Below are 7,047 nucleotides of genomic sequence, written 5' to 3'. Positions count from 1 at the left end.
CTGTTCTGATTAATCCTTACAGGAGCTCTCATCTGCCACATTGAGATGATCCTTACTGAAAAAGAGCAGATTGTCCCTAAACCAGAAGAAGCAGTTGCACAGAAGAAAAAGATATCCCGGAAGAAACTGAAGAAACAAAAACTTATGGCTCAGGAGTGAATTCTGCATAAAACAAATGCAAAAACAACAAACAATAAAACTTTATCAAATTCTACACTTAAGATCTGTGTCTTAATCTGTATCTAGATATTACCTTAAAATAAATAACTATATACACACATATTCATATATATACAAACAAACACACTTCTCAAACCAGCACATAGAGAAATCTAAGTGAATCATTTTCACATTTTGGTCAAAACTCCTCCATTTCCCCTCCCAGAAGTCATTCACTCTGTCCTGCAAGGTCACGTTTGCCACCTTGTTCTTTGTCAAACTCACCATTTATGATGCCCTTTTAGGGTCATTACAATGTCTGTCCTCTGGCTGGGCCACTCTTCTCCAGTGTCTATGACCAACACCTTCACCAACTTGAGATCTTTGTTTTATTTCAGCTTCACAATTAGAAGTGTCCCACTACACTAAGTAAGGGCCCCCTCCCTGCCTTCTCTCCTTATTTATCTTACTTTAGTTCTTTTTTTATGGCATTCTCACTATGATTATATTGATCCTACTTTTATTGCTTACTTTTTTTTATAGTACAACTTACATTTATCAAATGGACAAAAAATTAGTATCATTTATGGTATCTTAAGATAAATTGCCTTGAATGGGAGCTTCCTTTCCAGCACTTTGAGGTCTGTAAGATATATCTAGAAAATATACTACAGTGGAAAATGCTTAAATCAAATGGTGGGGCAGGGGGCTGTGGTTTCTCTTTTTGATTAATTGCTGTAACAGTGTCCTTCAGGCTGCTGAGGGAGTTTCATGTTTTCTTGAGACATCATTAGGCGCTAGAGCTCTTGCAGGACAACTTTGATGCTATATGAATTCTGCCATTTTGCTAGCACTGATATGGCTCTTGGGTTCACCACTCCATTAGAAATATTAACTCCATTCATATTAATTTTTGTTACAAATCTTACAAAGGGGGTTGCTTCTGGGTATTTAGGTCCACATTCTACTTTAAGGCTGTATATTTGTTTTTCATAAATTGTTCTTGGGGGCCCAGTTATCATTCCTTGTCCATCTTGTAAGGGTCAAGTCTTCGTTATCTTCTAGACCCCAGCTAACTGTGCAGTCTCCTACTCCTAATTGATCCTACTTTTATTGCTTACTTACTTTTTGTTTCTCCTGCTTCCACTAGTTTGAAAGCCTTTGTTTCTGTCAATCCTTTTTACTGGTCGATCACTCAAAAACTTTGTGGAATTAAATAAAAAGCAACAGTTTCCTTTTATTCAAAAAATATATGGAATTAAAAAAGAAATGACAGTTTCCTTTCATCTCAGATCTTTCTGATAAAATCAGACATTGTTAAATTTCTAAAAATTTACTAGCATAAGCTCCTTCTCTTATTGTTCCTTCCTTCTTTCTTTCCTTCCTTCCCCCTTCCCCCCTTCCTTCCTTCCTTCCTTCCTTCCTTCCTTCCTTCCTTCCCCCCTTCCTTCCTTCCTTCCTTCCTTCCTTCCTTCCTTCCTTCATTCCATCCTTCCTTCATTCCTTCCCTCTTTCTTCCCCTCACTTCCTTTCTTTTCTTTTTTTCTATTCACTGTAAAATTTGCAGAAAATGGGATCCTCCTAAAAAAGTGGCCATTTTAATACCTTCTTAATAATGATTTGCAGGAGGAACTAATGAATAACAGAAGAAATAGTCTTTTTTTTTTTACACCATTAACAAATGCTTTCCTGAGAGAGCTGCTTCTTTGAAATTTCTCTTTATTATAGGGATAGAATATTATTATTAAATAAGTTTTTAGCACTTGCAATTTTATATTAATTAAATAACACACAAAAAAAGTTTCCAATGGTTATTTTCTATGTAACTTTCCCTCCCTTCATTCCTCACAGAATTTCACTGAATCTGTTTGCCTTCAAAGCTAAAATACAAAGTTCGTAATTGACTAGGTAAATAATAAACTTTCAAGTTATGTTTGAAGATTGGAAACATTTCATAATTCAGAAAAGACATATGTTATTAAAATTGAAGAACTAGAAAATCTATACAGATGGAATGCTTTCTTCCCTAATTTATACCAGATTAATGAAGTATGAATTTTCATAGCCTCTAAAAAGATCAAAGATGAAAGAAAAAAACAGAAGGAATTCTGAGGTGGCTCCCACCAAAAAGCTAACTGGAGAGGTAACTTTATATTTGTCAGTTCTTGTCAAATGTATTCAGGTAAAACAAAATTTGGTTTATTTATAGTATAAATTGAGTGATTTTGTACTAAGGTGGCTTGATGTCAGAATGTTAACCAAATGTTAACCAAATAGTGAAAGAGAAGAAATGAAAGTTATGAGTAAATGTTAAAACAAAATACAAAATGAATAGTAAATGATATGAGAATATATTTGAATAGCAAGATAAAATTAAGAATGCAGGGAAGTAAAAGGAAAATGAACTTTGTAGTCTCTGATTTGTGTGTGTGTATCCATATATATCATTATATTTTATATTATTATAATGATATATATTAAATATTTGTTGAATATGTATTAGATTATAATTTATATTACTATATATTATATAATATCATAATCTATGTATATCTATATCATCATATTATTGTAAGAAAAAAATCACTACAGGAAATAATTGGAATTATAGAGCACAATAACTTATTAAATGTCCAAGCCATTTTTAACCTGGAAAAGAAAATCATAGACTATAAACTTGTCCAATACTCTAATTTGTTCAGAAGACTTGGGAAATTAAATAAGGGCTGGCAATAATTGAATTATGCTCTAAAAACTCTATTCTCTTTGTGCACAAAAGCCTAGGAGCCTTGAGGTTTATGTATTGTGCTTTCTGTATTATAGCTGTAAACAAAGGGTATAGTCAGCCCCTGGAAATAAAGAAGCACCCACTTCGATTTCTGTATAAAGATAGAAATATACCTTTTAAAATTGTCTCTTCACATAAGTTTCACTAAATAACTCATATTTACTATTTTAATTAAATTATGTGCAAATTGTATTAATGTATAAAGGTCATTTGACTCTTACTACAGAGTGCACCAATATTAAAGTAAATTATCAAAGAAAGAGCGGTTCTCAAGAACTCAGGTTCTCCAGGACAATGTAATACTGTTACTGGTGGAAGAGTCTGCATCCTGTGAATGGAGATCTCCATCCTTGGATTCCCCACACAAAGATTTACAGGTGGATCCACCCTTGAATAAAGACAGCCAGAAGGAAAGTAGCAAGCACAAAGCAGTTTATTAAAGCAAAAGTACACTCTCACAGTGGGAAAGCAGGGGGGTTCTGGGAGGAGAAACCTGTCCTTAGGTTGTTTTGGGATGGGATATTTGTTGCCTCTCTCTTGGCTGGGAGGGGCTGTGAGGTACCTTGAGATGCTCTCTAATGAAGGCTGCTTCTAATCCTTTGGGAATCTCCTCCCACAGGTTGGGAGGGGGAGTTTTTGACCCTGCAAGGTTTATACCTGAACCATCATGGCAGTCTTTCTCCGTGGTGGGGGAGTATACCCGCAATGCAAATACATTATAATGAGTCTAGGGTTTACCCTGGAGCAGACTTGGAAGAGGAGAGTGCTCGTTCCCACCTGTGGCTCTTGATCTGTCAACCACAGGGTCTTGGAAGCCATAGGATCAGGATGCTGTGCCCCTAGAGCTTTTAATTTGTGACTTTTTTATCACCATCCTTGCCACCAGCTCACATCTCTGTCAATCTCCCTCAGGGACTTGGGACTCTGCTTCCATGTGCTCCTTCCACTGCTCCTGTCTAGCTTCTACCTAACTAAATATATCTATTTTATTGCTTCCTGCAATCTGATCCCTTTAAGGTAATTTTAAAGAAAAGCAATATTAACAATTTTCTTAACACTCTCAAATGTCTGTGTTGAAATAACCCTCCCCTGGTTGCACTAATGTTAATTTGGTTCAAAAAATATCCTTCTTTATGAATGTAAATAGCTTCATTTAAAATCTATAAACTTGTAAGGCTAGAATTTTAATTAGAGAACAAAACTCTTGCCCCATAGTCGTTAAAGTGAACTCTTGCTTTGATTGTGAGTCAGGAATAAAAGCAGCTATAAAATTATGTCCTTACTTGTGTAACAACAGCAATCAGTCAAATTGATTCAAACTGCCTGCTCTGTACTGAGTTGTGAACATGGGTCAACAAGATCTTAATGAGAAAAAGGATGTGTTAACTTGCTTCAAATGGCCAATAGTTTCAACAAACTGAAAACCTATCAAATGATAATTATTTTAAAGTTTCAGTATGTTTAACCATAACACATTCAATTTACCAATTTTTAAGCTTGGCTTAGTCTAAACCTTAGACAGCAACGTATCTGTGATTAAAATGAACAAGTCTTATTAACATCATTTTATTAGGACTGTCTTTCCAGAAGACCTGTTGTCAAATGTTTTATATTATTTATATTGCCTTGATTTGTATTTTAATTTATTGCATGATGTTGTTGCTTTCTGTGAAATGGTTTTTGCGTTGTTTTGCCTGCATCATTTGATGAGTAGTTAATGACTCCATCTCAACAATAAATGTCTTCGTGAATTTGTTGCTGTCATTTTTACAGGTTAATTCCTACCTCACCTCTTAAAGTGGCTTTTTTTCTTTTTACCATCTAACTTTCATTCTCGTTAGCAACAATCTCCTACCACTAAGAAAGTGAGTTTTACCGTAATCTTAAAAAAAAAAAAAATTGCCAGTATAGCTGAAAGATCAAGTTGGATTAACAAACAATTGTTTGTGCTAAAGTAAGTTTGATCCCCAAAAATGATACTATATTTCAGAGACACAATCAAAATAAAGCATGTCTTAATATGCATTGTTAAAGTCAGAATTTTATTTATGGGGAAAATTTTATCACATACGTTTGTTTTTCTTTTTTTCTTTTTCTAATGTGTCAATTTTTGTTTATCACAGACCAGGATAGTTAGAAATATTATTTCAGATAGGAATTGTCATGGAAGTTACAGAAATAGACCTCAGGTTAAATAAACAAAAGCGGAGCATATTGGAATTACATCACTGAGGGAATCATAAAATCAACAAAAGACCAAAGGACAAGAATCAGAAAATGCTTACAAACCAAGAGCTCGCTCATTGAAAAGCTGGGCCTAAGAATGCCCCAAAAGACTTTTCCCAAAAGCTTCAGTCTGCTTTGCTGCCATCACTGATATTCTGTGGTTTTTATTGGTATGTCTACTCCATTCACATTTAAAGTGGTTACCGATATGGTTATGTCATCTATTATCATAATATCTATTTTGCTTGTAACTATTTTCAATTCATTGCACTGCTATTTTCATCTTTCTTTTTTTCCTGCCTTCTTTGGTTTAAAGGTAAGTTTTTATATGGTTTTACATGATTCCATTTCCCTCTTCTCTTAAAATACCAATTATGCTTCTTTTAAAAGTTTACAATATGTATTTTTAACTACCCACTCTCAGATAGCCCCAGAGCTATTATCACCCAATGCATCATTACTAATATCGCTTTAGAAAGTTATCTATTAGATCAACTAACAATAACAAAAACAGATTTTATTTACTTTCATTTATTTCTTCTCCAACATTCTTTCTTTCATTGTCTTTCAGATCTGTGTTTCTGACCGTCCTAGCCTGCCTGGGCTGCCATAACAAAATACTGTGGGAATTCACAGTGCCTGGATAGACAAAATCTGATTTGTATGTGCCTCCCTGGATGAGACTAATTGAAAAGCAAAGAATGCTGGGTGCCTAGAATGCTGAGTCTCCTTTGAAGTTTCTTGGCTGAAAACGGCCGGATTCTTACTGCGGCCCAAGGCTCTCATCTAGGAAGTACATGTTTAAATTTTGAAGAAAAACAGGGACTTGTGGTGGTCACGTACTTCACGGACTCCTTGCCTCCTTGTTCTTATCTCACGCTGCTCCATATATTATCCTGACCATTACGGTTACACCCTCCTCCTTGCTTTGCACTTGCGCGTGATAATGTTGCTAAGACCCTAATAAAAGTGGAGACAAAGCTTGGCTCAGGGCCTTTCGCCACTAGAGCTTCTGGTCCCCAGGCCTCTCCTTTCTCCTACGAAGGTGTCTGGAGTCATCTTTTCATTCGCGGTCTTGGGCTTTGCTCGCCAAACCCGACAAAATACCATAGACTGGATGATTTAAACAACAGAAATGTATTTTTCACAACTCCTGAAGTGAGGAAGTCAAAGATTAAGATGCCAGTAGTTCCAATTCTGTTGGTCTACTTCCTGGTTTGTGGGTAACCACTTCCTTCCTGTGTGCTCACATGGCCTTTCTTTGATATGTACTAACGGAGAGAGAGAAAGATTCCGCATGTCCTCTTCTTACAAGGGCACTAATGCCATCTTGAAAGAACTACCCTTATGATGATATCTAAACCTAATTACCTACCAAAGGCCCCAATTCCATATACCATAACATTGAGGATTAGGGCTTCACATATGAATTTGGAGGGAACACAAATTTTCATCCCATAATACTTATCTTTATCATTCTTTTCTCCCTGATGTACTCCTTTTAATGTTCATTTCAGGTTAGGTCTACTGGTGATAAATTCCTTCAGTTTATTTGTCCTGCAACATCATTCTTTCTCTACCAACTCTGAAGGAAAATTCTGATGGATATAGAATTCTAGGTTTTCTCTTTCAACACTTGAAATATTTCACTCACCCTCTTGCATGGTTTCTGATAAGAAGCCTGTTGCAATTCTTAGCCTTGCTCCTCTACAGGCAAGATGTTTTGGTTTTATTGTTTCCTTTTTATTTTTTTCCCTCTGAATTCTTTCAAAATTATCCCTCTGTTTTTAGTTTTCTGCAGTTTGAATATGATATTCCTACATGTAGATTCTTTGATGTTTATCCTGTTTAGTAATCATTGAGTTTCCTGGATC

The 7,047-nt window shown here is 35.4% G+C and overlaps 1 pseudogene; it reads right to left on the bottom strand.

The window, feature by feature from the left end:
• Window positions 1-887: 887 nt before the first annotated feature.
• Window positions 888-6,837, bottom strand: LOC123793030 (ubiquitin-conjugating enzyme E2 variant 1 pseudogene; annotated as a pseudogene).
• Window positions 6,838-7,047: the final 210 nt, after the last annotated feature.

The sequence above is a fragment of the Ursus americanus genome, chromosome 13 (genome assembly GCF_024610735.1).
Source record: "Ursus americanus isolate L20-20 chromosome 13, mUrsAme1.1.p, whole genome shotgun sequence".
NCBI lineage: Eukaryota > Metazoa > Chordata > Mammalia > Carnivora > Ursidae > Ursus > Ursus americanus.
This window is presented reverse-complemented; position numbering and strand designations above follow the sequence as displayed.